The sequence below is a fragment of the Physeter macrocephalus genome, chromosome 1 (assembly GCF_002837175.3).
Source record: "Physeter macrocephalus isolate SW-GA chromosome 1, ASM283717v5, whole genome shotgun sequence".
Taxonomy (NCBI): domain Eukaryota; kingdom Metazoa; phylum Chordata; class Mammalia; order Artiodactyla; family Physeteridae; genus Physeter; species Physeter macrocephalus.
In genome coordinates, this window is record NC_041214.2 from 61535927 (window position 1) to 61554379 (window position 18453).

Here is an 18453-nt window from a genome sequence, read left to right on the forward strand (position 1 = left end):
ACATATATACAATGGAATATTACTCAGACATAAAAAGAAATGAAATTGAGTTCTTTGTAGTGAGGTGGATGGACCTAGAGTCTGTCATACAGAGTGAAGTAAGTCAGAAAGAGAAAAACAAATACCGTATGCTAACACATATATATGGAATCTAAGAAGAAAAATTGTTCTGATGAACCGAGGGGCAGGACAGGAATAAAGACGCAGACATAGAGAATGGATTTGAGGACATGGGGAGGGGGAAGAGTAAGCTGGGATGAAGTGAGAGAGTAACACTGACATTTATACACTACCAAATGTAAAATAGCTAGTGGGAAGCAGCTGCATAGCACAGGGAGATCAGCTCGGTGCTTTGTGACCACGTAGAGGGGTGGGATAAGGAGGGTGGGAGGGAGATGCAAGAGGGAGGGGATATGGGTATATACGTTTGCATATAGCTGATTCACTTTGTTATACAGCAGAAACTAAAACAACATTGTAAAGCAATTATACTCCAATAATGATGTTAAAAAAAAAAGAAGTCTAGTTTGAAGATTTCCCATACATTTCCAGTTGGCATATCAATTAGTACCACCTCTGTGGAAGATAATTTGGCAATATTTAAGAAATTTTAAAAACACATGGACTTGAATGGCAATTCTCCCGTTAGGAATTTATACTACAGATACATGAGTTTTGTTTTTTTGGGTTTTTTTTGCGGTACGCGGGCCTCTCACTGTTGTGGCCTCTCCCATTGTGGCGCGCAGGCTCTGGACTCGCAGGCACAGTGGCCATGGCTCATGGGCCCAGCCGCTCCGCGGCATGTGGGATCTTCCTGGACCGGGGCATGAACCCGTGTCCCCTGCATCGGCAGGCGGACTCTCAACCACTGCGCCACCAGGGAAGCCCGATACATGAGTTTTTAATGAAATTATTCATTATGGGATTGCTTGTAACAGTGAAAATTTGGAAACCACCTAAATGACTATCAATATGACACTGGTTAAATAAAAATTATGGTAAATCATGAATGGAATATAATGAAAGTATGAAAAATGATGTGGCTTTTCATGTACTGATTTGTAAAATCTCCTTGATATACCTAGAGGGTTACACCAAAACCAATAACATTGGGCTTTCCTGGTGGTGCAGTGGTTGAGAGTCCGCCTGCCGATGCAGGGAACACGGGTTTGTGCCCCAGTCCGGGAAGATCCCACATGACGCGGAGTGGCTGGGCCCGTGAGCCATGGCTGCTGAGCCTGCGCGTCCGGAGCCTGTGCTCCGCAACGGGAGAGGCCACAACGGTGAGAGGCCCATGTACCGCAGAAAAAAACAAAATAAGAAAAAAACCAATAACATTGATTGACTGTGCAGAGAGGAAGTGGGGGAATAATGTTCAGGAGAGGGAGGAAACATTTTCACCAGATTTTTTTTTATACTTCTTGTGTGCTCCGCAACGGGAGAGGCCACAACGGTGAGAGGCCCATGTACCGCAGAAAAAAACAAAATAAGAAAAAAACCAATAACATTGATTGACTGTGCAGAGAGGAAGTAGGGGAATAATGTTCAGGAGAGGGAGGAAACATTTTCACCAGATATTTTTTTATACTTCTTGACTTTTGAACCATGTGACTGTAAAACCTATAAATACATTTTTTATCTTCAAAAACATTTGTTTAGTTTTTTAAATCTTTTTTTCTAAAAAAAAGTGTGTATAAATATTATACAATTTTATTAAAAAATTGCTCCAAGTTGAGCAATTATTTGGGAATATCTACCTTCCCCTGAAGCTACGATTGCTTCGGTTTTAATGAGAGAAGAGCCTCAGGGCAAAGAGAAGCAATTATTAATTCCTCAGAATAAGCAGTTACTGGTACCAGTTTAATGTTTTTAAAAATGCCACCTCTTTTCATATGGTCAATAGTTGGGATTTGCATCACTCTTTACTCAGATCTTTATGTGTTAAGTGTTTCTCCTTAGTTCATCTCAATATTTACATTAAAACTCTTTCTAAACCTGTCATTCTACAGTTTTTGTAGATTCCACAAATTATATCACTTATATATTAAATGACAGCCACAAGGCAATCTTTTGGTGGTTTTCAGACAATTAATAGCAGCTCTCCGTTTTATAGAGTGTTTAGCATGTACCAAGCAGGATCTAGACCTTTTGCTATATTTGTTTGTTTAATCATTACTATAACCCTATCAAGCAAGTACTGTTATTAACTTTTTCCAGATGAGGAAACTGAAGCACAGAGATGTTCACCAAGGTCCCCAAAATAAGAAGTTATGGAAGGAGGATTCAAACCCTAGATCCTGCTCCAATAATGATGATGGTTATGATAACTAATACCTACGGAGCACTAACTATGTATCAGGCACTGTCCTAAAATTTTTTCCATGGATTAATAACGTTTTGAGGAATTAACCAATTTAATCCTTACACCAGTTCTATGGGTGGGTACTGTTATCTTCCCATTAGATATGAGGGCATCGTCTTAGTCAGTTCTGGCTTCTATAACAAAACCATAGACTGGGTAGCTTAAACAACCAATATTTATGTCTCTGAGTTCTAGAGGCTGGGAAGTCCAAGATCAAGGTGGAGGCAAATTTGGTGTCTAGCGAGAGCCTGCTTCTTGGTTCACAGATGGAGGTCTTTTCATTGTGTCCTTACCTGGTTGGGGGGTGGGGGCAGGGCATAAACATTCAGTCCATAGCAGGTACCAAGGCACAGAAATTTATCACATCCTTAACCACTATGATATAGTGTTTCATCACAAACAAACCCATGAAGCAAATAAGTTTATCTCCATCTTTCAGTGAAATTTCCTAGTTCTCATATAGTAATGAGTAACGGAGACAGGGTTTGAACCCAGCCCTGTCAGCCTTCTACAATCCGGGCTCTTCCCATGACACCACTGTGCCCTCCCTAAAGAAAGGTCCTTGGAGCCCACAGCAGACCAATGGGGGTCTTGAACCAACCAGCTGTTTGTTTTTTCCATGTTGTCTAACCTCTCTTCGCTTTAATGGGCACAGCTTTGAAAGGAGAGAGGAGAACCAGAAGGTCTCTACAAACATTGACAACCCCAGAAGTTCTGCCCCCTGACTTTCTCACTCCATCCCTTCTCTAAGTTTAGAAATTCTATACAAAAACAATCTCCATTAACTTCATACTCTGACACTATGAGACTCAGGGAAAATGAGTTCTGAGCATTTAAGAGCAAAGGTTGAAGTTACAGAAGAGAATTAACATTTGGCCCTGGGTTCAAACCCTGATACACCTGTGTATCAGCTGTACCCTACTCAACACCCCTCCACCACCACAGTCCTGGGCCTCTGCTCATGCTGAACCTTCTGCTTCAGGCCTTCTGCCTCCCTTTCTTCTTTGAGGGCCCAAGTCTGTAGGATTCTTCCAGACCCTTTTAATTGTCTCCTCTGTGAATCCTCCCTGTTCTCTCCTCTCTCCACACTGGAAGCAATCTTTCTTGCATCTGGTTTAATTTTCTCTCTAAACACTAATGGAGGTCAAAAGCATAGAGATCACTGCCATTTCATTTATTTTGGGCTATCATTCTAACCCTTTTTCTGGTCAAAAAAATTCTTCATTATCTCAGGTCATTTTGCCTGCTACCCTGGAAGCCTAACTTAGAGATCACTGCCATTTCATTTATTTTGGGCTATCATTCTAACCCTTTTTCTGGTCAAAAAAATTTTTCATTATCTCAGGTCATTTTGCCTGCTACCCTGGAAGCCCATCTTAATTTGTTACATGTGAAACCTATAACGAGGTTATTTCCTTAACAAGCAAAATAATCCCACTTCCTTTGACCTTTTCTAAAAGGGCATTTTCCCCCTATTAATATCTTCGTTGTCCTCTGCCTCTCTCCAACTTTTCTCTTTCCCCCTCCCTCTCAATCTCTCTCTCTCTCTCTCCTTCCTCTCTTTCTTGTTCTCTCCTCTCTCCACACTGGAAGCAATCTTTCTTGCATCTGGTTTAATTTTCTCTCTAAACACTAATGGAGGTCAAAAGCATAGAGATCACTGCCATTTCATTTATTTTGGGCTATCATTCTAACCCTTTTTCTGGTCAAAAAAATTTTTCATTATCTCAGGTCATTTTGCCTGCTACCCTGGAAGCCCAACTTAATTTGTTACATGTGAAACCTATAAGGAAGTTATTTCCTTAACAAGCAAAATAATCCCACTTCCTTTGACCTTTTCTAAAAGGGCATTTTCCCCCTATTAATATCTTCGTTGTCCTCTGCCTCTCTCCAACTTTTCTCTCTCCCCCTCCCTCTCAATCTCTCTCTCTCTCTCTCTCTCCTTCCTCTCTTTCTTTTTAAATCTGTAAATTCAATTAAATTTAGCAAGTATTTGTTGAAGTCCAGCTAGGTACAGGACTCTATTCGTGGTATTATAAAGATTAAAAAATTTAGAAATCATCTCTCCCCTCGGGGAATTTAACAATCTACTTGGAAAGAAATATGCAAAAACTAATTATGACACAATACAATCTAAGACATGTTTGGGGAACTGGAGATTAATCTTTCAAAACAAATAATGCAATACACACACAAAAGCCATCTTAAAAACAAGCTAAAGAAATGTATAAAACATTGAAAAATAGTTATTAGTTCTACTAAAAGAGAACTCAAGATACAAATTAGTTATAATTTGAAAGTTCTTCCAACTTTAATAAAACAGAAAACAAGTCCATTGGTATTGTTAGTTCAAAGAACTAATTAGATAAATTTATATCTAAAAAATAAAGTGCCTTTCTTCCATAGTTATTTAAGCAAAAAATTAGTGTAACTTTCATTTATGGTATAAAATTTCTTTTTTTTCTTTTTTTTTTAGGTTGGCCAGGAATTAAGCAGAATTTTAATGGACCCCAAATGCTCTGTGACTAAGTTCATAGTATGTTTGCTTCATATGGAAGGGCTTCCAAGGGAGCAGTACAGTGAAATGGTGAGAAGGTATTTAGCATCCCAGGGAGTCCAGTAGACATTCTTTACTCTAACAGGCCACCAAAGACTAGATTATTTCCCCAGGCTTGTATTCATGGTGAGAAGGTATTTAGCATCCCAGGGAGTCCAGTAGACATTCTTTACTCTAACAGGCCAAAGACTAGCTTATTATTTCCCCAGGCTTGTATTCTCACATTCTAGGACAGGCAATTTTAAAATCTTTGGAATCTAAGCAATGGTAGAGACTTCAGTGACCCATCTTGGCCAGAGGTATGCTCTCATACGTCAGATGAACCCTCACTGAGGCTAGTCTCCTTCCCTGGCAGTGCTAAAGGCAATTTCATTCATCTCTTTGTTTCAAAAGAGTTCTTCCATATTTTATAACCACCACCACCACCGCAAAAAAACAGGTCTTCATACACGTGTTAATATATTAGGTGAATGACATAATCAGTGTATTGATTTACTTTTGTATTGAAGAAATAGAAATAGTCCAAATGACATTGTCTAGCATTTCTAGCAACTGGTATTATAACATTTTTGCTGTTGTTTTTTGTTACCAAGATCAGAACATGTCTCAAACATTAGACAGTATGCTTATTGAAATAAATCAAAATAATACAAAAATGTGGTTCAAGCACACACATGTAAACATAAATAATTATACACATATATAAGTGGAGAAAGAAGCATCAGAAGAACAGAGGTGGTCATTCCACCCACCCCTACTTTACAAACAAAATCCTATTATTGTATTGGCTTACATTTTTTTTCTTAGCATAACCAAAAGCCTACATTTTAAAATATCTCACACATTGCAAAGTTACTTAATACAAAACTTATTGAGCAACTGCTCTACTGAAAACAATTTTGGAAAATGATTGTCACTATACTGGTTTTATTTACCCATCATGTCAATAACACACATATTTATAATGTTCCAATTCATCAGCTTGGAAATTCCGAACAGCATTTAAGTGAAATATAGCAGAGCTCTCACATTATTAACAACAACAGAAAACATAAATATAACCCTCTCTTTCATCCAGGGTGTCCTTAGGAAGATTTGCAATGCATTTTATTATTATATTCACATAAACTATGCAAAAGGAAATTTAAAGTAGAACATAGAGGTTTGATTTATTTCTACTCCTTTTCAACACTGTCTTCCGATGTGGTTTTGAAATAATGAGTAACACTATATTTTAGTCAATAAAACCAATATTCTGTTTTTACGAAATGAATTTTAGAAAATTTAAAAATACTCTAACAACAGAAAAAATAATACATTGGCTGGGATTCTGTGTGAGTTTCAAAAATTCTGTCAGGATTTTAGGACTATGACACAAGAAGAATTTTATTTGGCCTATGAATGTATTTTTATCTCTACATGTCTTATTTTGAGGAACGTCAATAGAACAGTTTGCTTCAGCTAGAAATTTTTTTAAAGAAAAATAAAGTTTGGGTTTTTCCCTCTTTATAAATGAAAAATGCTAGCTGCAGAAATTTCATATAATACAGCAAAGTAGAAAGAAAAATAATTGCCCATAAAACCACTATTAGTAATATTTTTGGTATAATTCCTTTTGTTTTTTTAATGAATAATTTTTGGTTTGGTGTTATTTGTCCCCCATGGTTAGAAAAATACAATTTGGTATCTTTTTTTTTTTTTTTTAGTAGTTTTAAGCACAAGGAGAGGGACATTAGAATGATATTTAAAATCCCATCTCAATAAGTTCTGCCTCTGACTTATTTTTGTCACCTTGACAAATCACTTAATTCTCTAAGCCTTAGTTTCTCATCTATAAAATGGGGATATTACTGACATTTGTCTGTTGTGATCTGACCTGAGTATATGTCCTCACAATTGTCAGGTTCTTTTTAGTGAATATTGGTAATCTATCATAATTAGAACTCCTCGCCAACATTCTGGCTGTCAAAAGATCTGTAGCAATGACAGCAAAGCTCAGACTGATTTCTGTCAAACATATGAATATTTCATAACGAAATATTTCATTTCTCTTTAGGTAACCTCCCAGCAGTTTTCTTGGAAGTTACACTCCAAGGCAAAGATGTTAACACTATTCTAAGATGAGGATCGACTATCCTTCTAGTGGGAACAGATGATGACATCTAAAACACTACTCCGGAGATGTTAGGCTGCTGGGCTTTCCAGGTTTAATACATCGTTCAGGCATATTTACAGGTGAATATAAAGTATTTCTAACTGATCAACATAGTTGGAACACCACTCATTTCACCCATGAGAAATAAGCACTAATATTCCTTATGTTAACTAATGAACTCTCTAATAAAAAAAAAATCACATAGTGATATCTGACATCTGGTATAGATACCCCTGCAGTAGAGATTCCTGATTAACGTCTTTCAAATATTACCAATCACCTCTGGATTGTGTGTTTCTGATCTGAATATTGAATTGTTGACCAAATGTCTTTGGATTAGAAGTAAAAACCAATATACACACTTACAGTCCACTGTCTAGGATAAAGTATTTTAAAGAAACTTATGGACAATTAAAAACTATCTCAGATACTGTCATAAAGATTGAATGAAATCACTTAATAAATACTTACTGAGCTCCTAAAAATGTGCCAGGCACTATTCTCGGCTTTGAGAATATGGAAACAAAGGAGAAAAATTCCACTGTCATGAATATTATACTGACAATTAGTGCCTAGGCATTGTGTTATCAATAAGCTATCTGTAGAATGAATAAATGATTGATATTTTTGTTTTTTTGTTGCTATCATGAATATGTTGATGATGTTAATAATTTATTATGCACATATTGTATACACAGTATGACATGTATATAGATACATATATAGAGATTATATTTAGTAAGAATATAGACATTTATTTTAACATGAGCACTTTTTCTAAACACTATTGTTAATTACTACATAGTACCCTTAAGTCTGAAGGTGCAGCAATTTGCTTAACCATTCTCCTGTCCTTGGTATTTAAGCTGTTTTAAATTTTTTATAATAAAACTAGTATTGTTGGACTTCCCTGGTGGCGCAGTGGTTAAGAATCCGCCTGCCAATGCAGGGGACACGGGTTCGAGCCCCGGTCCGTGAAGATCCCACGTGCCGCGGAGCAACTAAGCCTGTGAGCCACAACTACTGAGCCCGCGTGCTGCAACTATTGAAGCCCATGAGCCTAGAGCCCATGCTCCGCAACAAGAGAAGCCACCGCAATGAGAAGCCCGCGCACCGCAATGAAGAGTAGCCCCTGCTCGCAGAACTAGAGAAAGCCCACGCGCAGCAACGAAGACCCAACGCAGCCAAAAATAAATAAATAAATTTTAAAAATGTTAAAAAAAACTAGTATTGTGAGAAACAATAGATTAATTTACTTTTGTTAGATATCCTATGAAAAGTTACTTAATAAAACTACTATAAGTCTTCTTTCTTACTCTCAACCATATTTGAATTGACGTACTATTGATGTCTGAGGGCCAAGCAGCTCACCTGTCTGGAAATGTTGTCATGTGTCCGTACTAGATTGATACTGCAAATTTTAGTTTGTAAAAAGATAGCTTTGGCAAAGCCATGGTGAGGAGTCACATGCGTGGACACTTAGAGAAATTAAAAAAAAAAAAAAAAAATAATATATATATATATATATATATGGTGAGAAACATCTAAGTATAGGATCCTCTTCTGTCGCTCTTCCTCCTCCTACTCATTCTTTTTTTTTTTTTCTAAGTAGTGTTTCCTTAGAGAAGATTCCCGAACCCTATCTTTTCCCACAGATGGTCCCTCTAATACCAAAGAGGCTCTGGGTGGTGTAGCTCCAGCAGCAGACCTCCTGTACCACAGCCTGGGTCTGCCGCAGAAACCTTTCCCAGGCCACGTTTCAATCAGTGCTCGCCGCCTTTTCTGTCACTTGGTAAGTGAGTTAGAATCATTTTCCAACCTTGGAATATACTGCCTCCAGAAGCTGAAGTGGCCTACCAAGCATCACGAATCCTTCTAAATGGGGAGAGGTGCAACATATAACGATTTGTTCTTTATTTCTGAGAGGATATCGCAACATGCCCCAGGCCACTGGAGTCCTATAACCTACACTGATGAGGACAAGACCCTGAACCTTCATAGGGTTTATTTCCTCTCTACCTTCCTTTTGAGACTATTCTAGTTTGGAAAGGCAGATAGTAAGTTTCATTCATTTGAAGATGCGTATATTTTCCATAATTTAATACCTCTAAAATCATCAAGCAGTTTACAGCACATGTGATAAGAAAGCATTGAAAACAGACTGAAACATGCTAAGAATAATATCCAATTAACCACTGGAGGATTAAAGTTTGAGAATGGGGTCAATTTTGGTTTTTATCTTTCCCGAGAAAGCAAAGTCCTTATATCTCTAATGTGCTAGAAACCATTTTTCCTCTAGGGGGTAGAGAGCCATTAAACTCTCATTATCATCTTATAAAATTGGGAACACTTGCTAGAATTATACGAGGGGTACTTCCAGCAACAGGGAAATCTGCACTTAAATGATCTTATACCCATAAATGAATGGGACTTACAATAAACCATTTTCCTGAAACAACCATAAAAGACTCTTAGAATCAAAAGTCACCATGATGAAAATGTAAGCAAAATAGGCAGACTGTTCTAATGATCTTTAGGGACAGACCTAATTTCCTCCTGAGGTATTGTAACATTATTAAAAAGTTAATGGGATATCAGTCATCCTTAGAAACCTTTAATCCCAAGGATTTGTATTACACAATTAAGGTCCTCATTAAAGAACCGAACATCATCCATAGGCATTTAAATTGATATAGAAGTGATAATTCCCTCCTTTGGTTTTTATGTAGTTTCTTTTTAAATCTGAATGAGGATGGGGATGCAGAATCCATTGTTTCTAAGAAAACATTTAAATCCATTTCACAAACATATGTTTTGTTTCATAAAACGTTTCACGAACAGTGGTCCACCTAGACCCTCAATATGTTCCAAACATTTTTTGCAAATGCTATACACTATCTACTGCCTAAGCAAATATTTATTATCACCCTAAAGGATCTAATATGACATACAATAAGTTGGGTGACCATACATTCATGTTTGCCCGGGACAATACTGGACACTTTAGTCCTGTTCTTTTCTTCATAGCAACTCTAAAAAGCACCTGCAGGAAGCAGATGTGGTAGAAGAAAATGAAGACACATTTAAGCACATAGGAGAAGGATGCAGTGTGCAGCCTTTTTCTGGTTGGAGACATTGTGAAACTGTAGCTCTGGAATTATCTGGCCCACCATCCTCCAGCGACTGGTAGAACCTGTCTTATCGCAGGTTTCCCAGCTCAGCGGCACCTTAACAAATATACTGAGTGGATGACAGCTATAGCAGCACGTACTGCATGCCTTAACCACCTCGATTCACTTCCTCCTTAAATATTGCTGGTCAATGCAAAACAAAATGCACTGCCCAACAGCCAGTGGTGGAGTTGCACTCATACAAGATTTATGGTCACTCAGCCTTCATTTCAGTTCCCCTACTAGTCTTGGCTGGATTTGGGGAAGAAAACATTAAAATCAGGGTAATTCAACTGCTCTCGTTCGGTATGTTTTTGTCTGTGGCAGTAGATGTCCAAGAAAGTATAGTTGGTCTGAGAAATCGATGGCAGTAGAAGATTCCTCTTTAGAGACAAGAACCCATGACCAGGGTATGCTCAAGGTGACTGTCCTATTTTGTCTTATTTCCTATTTCAGTGGTTTTTTTTTTTTTTAAGTGGGGTAAAAAACAGAAAGTCCAGACGTTTATCGTGACCATTGTCAGAAGACCTCACACAGGGAAATAAACCCACATGATATAAAAAAGAAAAAAAAAAACAATACAATTCAAATTCTTCAAAAGTTTTTCCATTTACTGATTTTTCTGATTAACTTTTAACAGGAAACTCAACTCCAGAATAAATTATACTATTCAAGCAAAAACCACTCATTTCATTGAAATAGACATACGATTCCTGTCAATAAGAAAATCAATTACCTTCACAAATAATTTGTTTATTACTACCAAGTTATCCAGTGTTCTCTGGAAACCATTTTCTGGAAAATATTTGGGGCCCAAAAGACTTTCCAATATTGTCCCGCATTATTCTTAAATATTTATATGTACTAGTTTTTCTTGTAACAATAGCTAACACTTACACCAAGCTTCCTGTGTCCAGGCATGGCTCTAAACACTCTTCTTGCATCTACTCATTTAATCCTCCTAAAAGTCTTGGGAGGCAGGTACAAGTATTACTGCCTTCATTTACAGATGAGGAAACTGAGATGCAGAGAAGTTGACTCACCTGGCTAGTCAGTAGCAGCTTGTAATGCCCCAACTTACCAAACTGCCCCTCTCTCTTTATAATATAGTATATCTTTATTTAAAAGCTTTTCAAGAAAAGTACTATATCTTTTCTCTTTTCCTTTTGCCAATACCTCATGTCCTTCTTTATGTACTGCAAGCAACCAAGAAGAGATATGATAAATATTTTAATCAATAGTAATCATGTCTCAGATAAATGAAAGACTGATATTCCATAAATCTGTGCTTTGAGCATAGTAAAAGTTCAATAAATATTTTTTGGCTCTTTCTAATAAAGTAAATGGAGACTATGCCAATATTTCCTAAAAATAGTATTATTAAGTTACTTCCTCATTCTTTAGTCTGATAAAATTCAATAAAAACTAAGCAACACACTTCCCAAATAAAATTACTTAACTGCCACTTCAAGTACATGAGTACCAAAAATATATTCTGAGCCACTTTTTTGAACTGTTAATTTTTTCTTTGCAATTGTTGAGATATTGGGTTGAATAACTGAATCATGTCCCCCCAAAATTCATATTTACCCAGACCCTCAGAATATGACCTTATTTGGAAATAGTCTTTGCAGATGTAAATAGTTAAGATGAAGTCATACTAGATTAGATTTGTCCTTATAAGAAGGTGATGTGCCTACACAGAGACAGAGACAACACAAGGAAAACACCATGTAATGACAGAGGTAGATTCTGTAATGATGCATCTACAATGTAAGTAAGGCCAAGGATTGCCGGCCACCACCAGACACCAGGAGGGAGGGAAGGAACAGATCCTTCCTTAGAACCTCCAGAACGAACCACCCTTGCAGACACCTTGATTTCAGACTTCTAGTCTCCAGAACTGTGAGAGCATACATTTCTATTGTTTTAAGCCACCCAGTTTGTGGTAATTTGTTATGGGAGCCCTAGGGAACTAAGGTAGACACTAAAGTCAAATTTTATTATTTGTTCATTATTAGATAGAAATTTGCTCTTGCTTCAATTGTTGAGATATCAGCAAGGAAAACTATTTTATAAATATCACTGTTTTTATTCCTGTTGTAAACATACATGGTCTTAATTTATCTAAAATGACCACTTTTTGAAGCAGTATTTAAGTTTTTTAATAAGCTTAATTTCTGCCAGTTAATGATTTTTTGCTATATAGTGATGTGGACTAGTTCTATATTTTTTCCATTAATATTAACAATAGATTGTTTAATTCCTGCCTAACAGATAAAGCTTTGGGCTTCTCATATTTATAATTCATTCGATAGAAATTTTAGTCAAAGGCAAGTCAGACCTACCCCATTTTTTCTTCAAAATAATGACCTTTCTTTCTTGGTTATTTTTAAAAGATAATACAAGAGCTTTGGAAACAATTTCAAAAGCTACATTTAATCAATTTATTAATTAAATGTTAAATTATTGAATAATGAATTTTGGGCAATTATTTTAAACTAAGTTGACAAAAAAGTTGCTCAAGTCAGTTCTGACTACATGAAGCCATTTGTAATTATACAAAACACTTTAACCATTTGTTCTATTTCCTTGCACAAGTCCCAGGAATATTTTCAGTTTGAAATAAGGACAAAGAAAAATTATTCATATTTAGATTTTGCTTCTGATACTACGGCAAGTGCATTTAAATTCTGAAAATACAACTTAAATATACTTTAAAATAATGACAATGTTAATTGAAACCTAGAGCTACTAATTTTTTTTCTTATTTTAGCAATTTCTTGGCTCTCTAAGAGCTACCACTTAAGAGGCTGAGCGCCATTTCCAAGCAACAGGGAGAAATACATGATTTTTAAATTGGTATAAAAGTAATATTTACAGCTGGAATTTTTTTCAAATTTTTCATTTGGGACTTAAGTGTGTATGAACCACTAGAAAAGCTTACTTGCTGTTGGCATCACCTATAGATTTAAAGACATACAGGCACTGTATCCCTGGGGAAATAACACAGAGAAAGTGATGAGAGAAGAGTGTGAGATGCAGGTGACGACTAGTTCTTTACTCTAACCATCAAAATATAAACTACAGTTCATTAATTTTTCATATGTAAGGTAAAGGAAGTATTAAAAAGGTAGTATTATAATTGAATGATCTCAAATTGTGGGCTGGTGACGTCCCTATGTGCAAAAGTTTTGCTCTCTGAAAATTTCTTCTCAAAAATCTGAATTTCCTTTTTTCCCCCTCCTATTCCTTTATTCCAAAATACCTGGACAAAGCCATGAATGAATACATTTTAAAAGCAGGCTATACATCAACAAAACTGAATGAAGAACAATTATATACATCAACATGGATGAATGTCAGGTGTATAACATTGAATCAAAAAAGCATGTCAAAAAACTAGGATGTACAATCACTTTAATAAACCTCAAAATAAGTAGAACCAAACAATTACCATTTACGATTCGTAATTCACAACGATGCTGTTTTTAAAAAGGCAAAATAGTGATATATGTTAAAAAAAATTATGGGCTGGGGAATATACAAAAGTAAATGTTGTAGTCCCTCTTAATTCATCAATTCTATATATGGATGAGCTTGTTGAGTTACCTGTTCATTAAAACAGATTGTATGCTTATATCAGGCTCTCAGATATAAACGAAATTAATGCTATACTGTGAAGTTTTTCTGGAATATACTTACTAATGTCTATGGCCATCTTAAATGGCTATTGAGAGCTCTATATTAAATGAGGAAACTCTCTAGAACATAGACATTATATAAAAATTAGTACTGATCTCCAGCCATAGGATGTTTGTTTTTCTAAGCTATCTAAAAACAAAGAAGTATAACATTAAGATTCCTTCCAGAAGCCTGTTCCTGGCTTAATGCAAATTTTGTCTTATTTGTTACCCTTATGGTATCAAATTTTTAAAAATAATAAAAAGGTCAAGAAACCATGGGATGTTGGCCAGTGGTCAGCTGGTCCTTCACACTGAATCCTGGCTCACAGAATCTTGCCTTTACCAGGCTACCAGGTAAGAAGAATAGGTGGTAGGATGGCAAGGAAAGGGGCCTCAGCCAAGCTTGCCTCTGAACAGGAAGCAAAGGTCAGTTCAAGAGCTGAGAACAGGGAAATGCCAAAGAATTAAAGTCCACATATGTCCCTGCTGTGCTATGTGCATATGCACAGGTTTTTATTAATTCAGATGTCTGTCCTCAAAATCAGGAATATATATAGACGTGGAGCCCAAGGAGTAAAAAGCAGAGGAAAGTATAAAAAGCTGAGAAATCGGAATCATGGTCTCCATTCCATTAGCTTTGACCTTGCCCATTTGCCTTCCTACAGCTCTGAGCCAATGGAAGCCAAGACACTATGAAGAGGCAGAATAGAAGAGGCTCCCAGGGGTTGTTAAAACCCACACCAAAGTAGGGGTGCAGGACAAAATTACTAAGTAACCCATTTAAGAAATCAAGGTCTGCAATCCATTGGGATAAAAGTACTACTCCTAGACTTTGCAAAGGGTCAGAATCTTTGAACTTTAATGCAAATTTTTTAAAAAAAAATTTTAATTGTTTTATTTTTTTACTTTACTCACAGCTAAGGGCAAACAAGGCGAGCAGGCTTTAGGCAAATCGATCTGCTCCCTCCTTCCTCCTTCTCCAGCCTCAAGGCAGCCAGCATTCTCTGGCTGTTCACCTACCAGCATCCCAACCCCAAACCACCAGGATTCAGTGACACACATTTAGTTACCTGAGATTTTGGAGGTGGATAACCTACTTCATCCAGACAGAACCCTGTACTAAACCACTCATTCCTCATTGAGGACTTGAAGCCTTCAAGTCCTCCTGTTCAGTTAAGGACATTTCAAATCTTAGTAAGCTAGTTAGAAAAAAAAAAAAAAAAAGAAGAAGAAGAAAACAAGGAGCAAAAGGAAAAAGAACAAGTGCCTACTTCATCCAGACAGAACCCTGTACTAAACCACTCATTCCTCATTGAGGACTTGAAGCCTTCAAGTCCTCCTGTTCAGTTAAGGACATTTCAAATCTTAGTAAGCTAGTTAGAAAAAAAAAAAAAAAAAGAAGAAGAAGAAAACAAGGAGCAAAAGGAAAAAGAACAAGTGAGGATTACCTGGTATATAGTTCATTGAAGTTACAGCAACCCTGTGAGATGTTGGACCAGAAAGACTCTGAGAGACCCGGAGAAGGTTTCCAGTACTTTCAGACACAGATGTCCCTGACGCGGGCTGTGCTGTGGTGTAACCAACCGGCAGAATGCAAAAGTCAAATGTGTACGTTCATGTCAAACTCAAGTGCATTTTCAAAGTGAGAAGCCAAGATTTCATTTTGCAGTCCCCTCGTGCGTGGCCCCGGGCGTCATTTGAAAATTATCATTTTCAGGTTCAACACTGACGTTTCTTTCCTTTCTAAATGTACGTTATAGCTAATTTTCCTCCCAATTCAGTTTCATTCTTATTAAGCATGGTTTGTGCTCTTTAGCCCCCTTAGTAATTTTGTCTCACTTCAAAGAACCTATTGCTCCTGCTTTTGGAGGAGGTCGTGGGGAGGATGTGATCGCTGTTTGACCCGGAAGCTGGACCCGGAAGTCGGCGGCTCCTCACCCTCTCCCCGTCCTTGGAATGTACCTTCTGCTCAGCTTTCCCACACGAGGAGCTGTTTTCCAGGACGCAGCTTTGAGAAAACAATGTGGTGTTGAGACCATCCGGACTGAAAACGTGACTGAACCCAGTTAAAGCCTCTGTATAAACTTTTAAGATTCTGGCGGTCGGGTGCGGAGATTGCTCATTTTGCGGCCGCCAGAGACAAGCCTCCAGTGTAAGTTTCCTTGCTCATTAAAGCTGCCACCTACCGATCTGGAGTGGCAGTCTCTCCCCGCCCTCTGTGTACGGGGACCAGTTTCAGATTTCACCCCGGGGTGGGGTGGGGGGATTCCCAGAATTGTGAACCAACACCTGCTTTTCTTTCAGGATTAGCATTGTTTTTGATAGCTTTTGCAATCTAAACGCCAGTTTGGAGATTTAAATGTATTGACCTAGGCTAACTTAGCCGCGAAATTTGCATCAGGGTGACTGTTTTCCTCCAGGACTTGGAGAAGTTTCCGGTCTTAGGCTGAACAGCACATGCTAGTGAATTAGATCTGCTGCCCAAGGTGTGAATTAAGAGCAGGACTGGCTGCCGGTGAGACAACCGCCATCTACCCACCCCCCAGCCCTTGCCCAAAATAACAGAAGCGAGAGGCTGAACGAAGTAGCCGTGTTGTCTGCCTTGTGATTTATTTCTTAGTATTCACTTGCATTTTGCATGATTTCTATTTCTATACATATAGCATATTTTCCCATGTCTATAAAGCTTTAGGAAGTGCCCTGGTGAATATGTGAATAAACTCTGCTTAGTCGGTTAGGTCCCCAGATGCCCTGGGACGCCTTGGGGGTGAGTGAACGGTGAGGAATTCAACCAGAACTGTTTGTGTGGCCTTGCCCTTCCACTGAGACTGTTTGCACGCCTTTTTCTTTAGCTAGGATAATCGTCTCATTTTCCCTCATATACTGTTGGTTTTCCGTAAGGCAAATTCATGGAAGTGAAATATTCCTGGTTATTTTAACGTAAGAATGTGGATGGGACAGATCAGCTTAGATCACTGCTCAGTTCTCTTTGGCCAGAACAACTGCTTAATTTATTCTTTTTCCTCCAAGCAGAGTGCCAACCAGAGTGTCTCAAATCATTGGAGATTAAAGAATTCATGCTGGTTTTTAGACCTTTGGATATTTCACATATTGAAAGCTCTGATAAGACTTTCATCATTCAAAGGAAAAAGATGATAAATTCAGGTTTAGCCTTCTGGCCTCCAAACTCAGAAATAGTTCAGGGTGTCCATGTCCTGTCTCTTTTTCAGTGAGTCTTAAATGCAGAGGGAGAGAAACTTAAGAGTTGAGTTTGTCAGATGAGGATTCAGTGATCGCAACCACAGCATGAAGTTTTCTGTTATCATTCCCATTTTGTGAGTGGGCAAATGGAGGCACACAAAGATCAAGAAATTTGTCTAACTTCAGAAAGCTAGAGAATGGTGCAGCCAGTGGTCAAATTCTTCTCTGTCTCCTTGCCTGGTGGCAGGAAGAAGCATAGGTACCTGGTTATATTCTCCCAGAGTGTTTTAACTGTGATTTTCTCACCCTTAGTGCATCATGATAGCAAGATACTGAGTCATGACCAACACTGCCATGAAATAAAGTAAAGTAAGAGAGGCATGAGTTGTTTCTTGAAACTTTTGTTTCATTTATGTAATATAAACACACATATTCATGCACACTGTTTTGTGATATAAACTGTCTCTATTTCTTCCTGTGATCCTACTCAGAAATGAAACTAATTAAACTGCCAAACTATCTCTTTTGGGGATTCTTTGTTATTCTATAAAGACCCAGTTTATAGGTTTGAGAAACATTGTTTTGAGGCAAAGCAATTGCCTTATGAGTTTTTTTCTCCAAGTGCAGAGATTAATAGAACTATTAACTCATGTAATTCCCCACTGTAATATTCTGAAATTCCCCAGTGTGAATCTGCAAAAGACAGCTCTACCTCACTATTACAGTATTTATAATTTAAAGTACTTCCACATAGACAATGTGGTGAGTTTATATATGTGGACATGTGCATATGTACGGTGAGGGGAGGTTTGTTAACTTAAGAAGTTAACACTGGTGGTACACTAACTGTGAATGCTCATCTCAGAGATGGTGGATCCGCCCTTGAAAGAATCTAAGCCAGTGACTTCCAACCCTGGCTGTACATTAGGCTCTGAGGCTTTTATAAAGAATTTAATAGGTATAATATTTTATTTTTAAAATTATCATACAATAAGATTGACCTTTTCCTTTGTTGTTGTTGTATAGTTCTATGAGTGTTAATACATGTACAGATTTGTATAAAACTCTCACAATCAGAACATAGAAGAGTTTCTCCACCCAAAAAACTCCCTTGTGTGTATTACGACCCCTTCAGGGTCCAGTGCCAATCTTGATTTGTTGAGAGGTTTTTTAAAAATACCAATGCCGGGCTTCCCTGGTGGCGCAGTGGTTGGGAGTCCGCCTGCCGATGCAGGGGGCGCGGGTTCGTGCTCCGGTCCGGGAGGATCCCACGTGCCGTGGAGTGGATGGGCCCGTGAGCCATGGCCGCTGGGCCTGTGCGT

General features: G+C 37.8%; 2 long non-coding RNA genes across 5 annotated transcripts in view; one reads left to right on the forward strand and one right to left on the reverse strand.

The window, feature by feature from the left end:
• The window catches only part of LOC112065037 (uncharacterized), a 122912-nt gene extending 107459 nt beyond the window's left edge, over nucleotides 1-15453 (reverse strand). For both annotated transcript variants that reach the window (XR_003680247.2, XR_002891796.2), the window contains exon 1: nucleotides 15379-15453. This is a non-coding gene — a long non-coding RNA (uncharacterized lncRNA). The remainder of the gene's footprint in view (nucleotides 1-15378) is intronic.
• A 542-nt stretch (nucleotides 15454-15995) lies between these two features.
• LOC114486464 (uncharacterized) overlaps nucleotides 15996-18453 on the forward strand; it is a 30217-nt gene continuing 27759 nt past the window's right edge. For 2 of the 3 annotated variants that reach the window (XR_003680245.1, XR_008616760.1), the window contains exon 1: nucleotides 15996-16082. This is a non-coding gene — a long non-coding RNA (uncharacterized lncRNA). Of the gene's footprint in view, nucleotides 16083-16350; nucleotides 17653-18453 lie in introns of those variants that run through there. The other variant, XR_008616761.1, reaches the window with a different exon arrangement.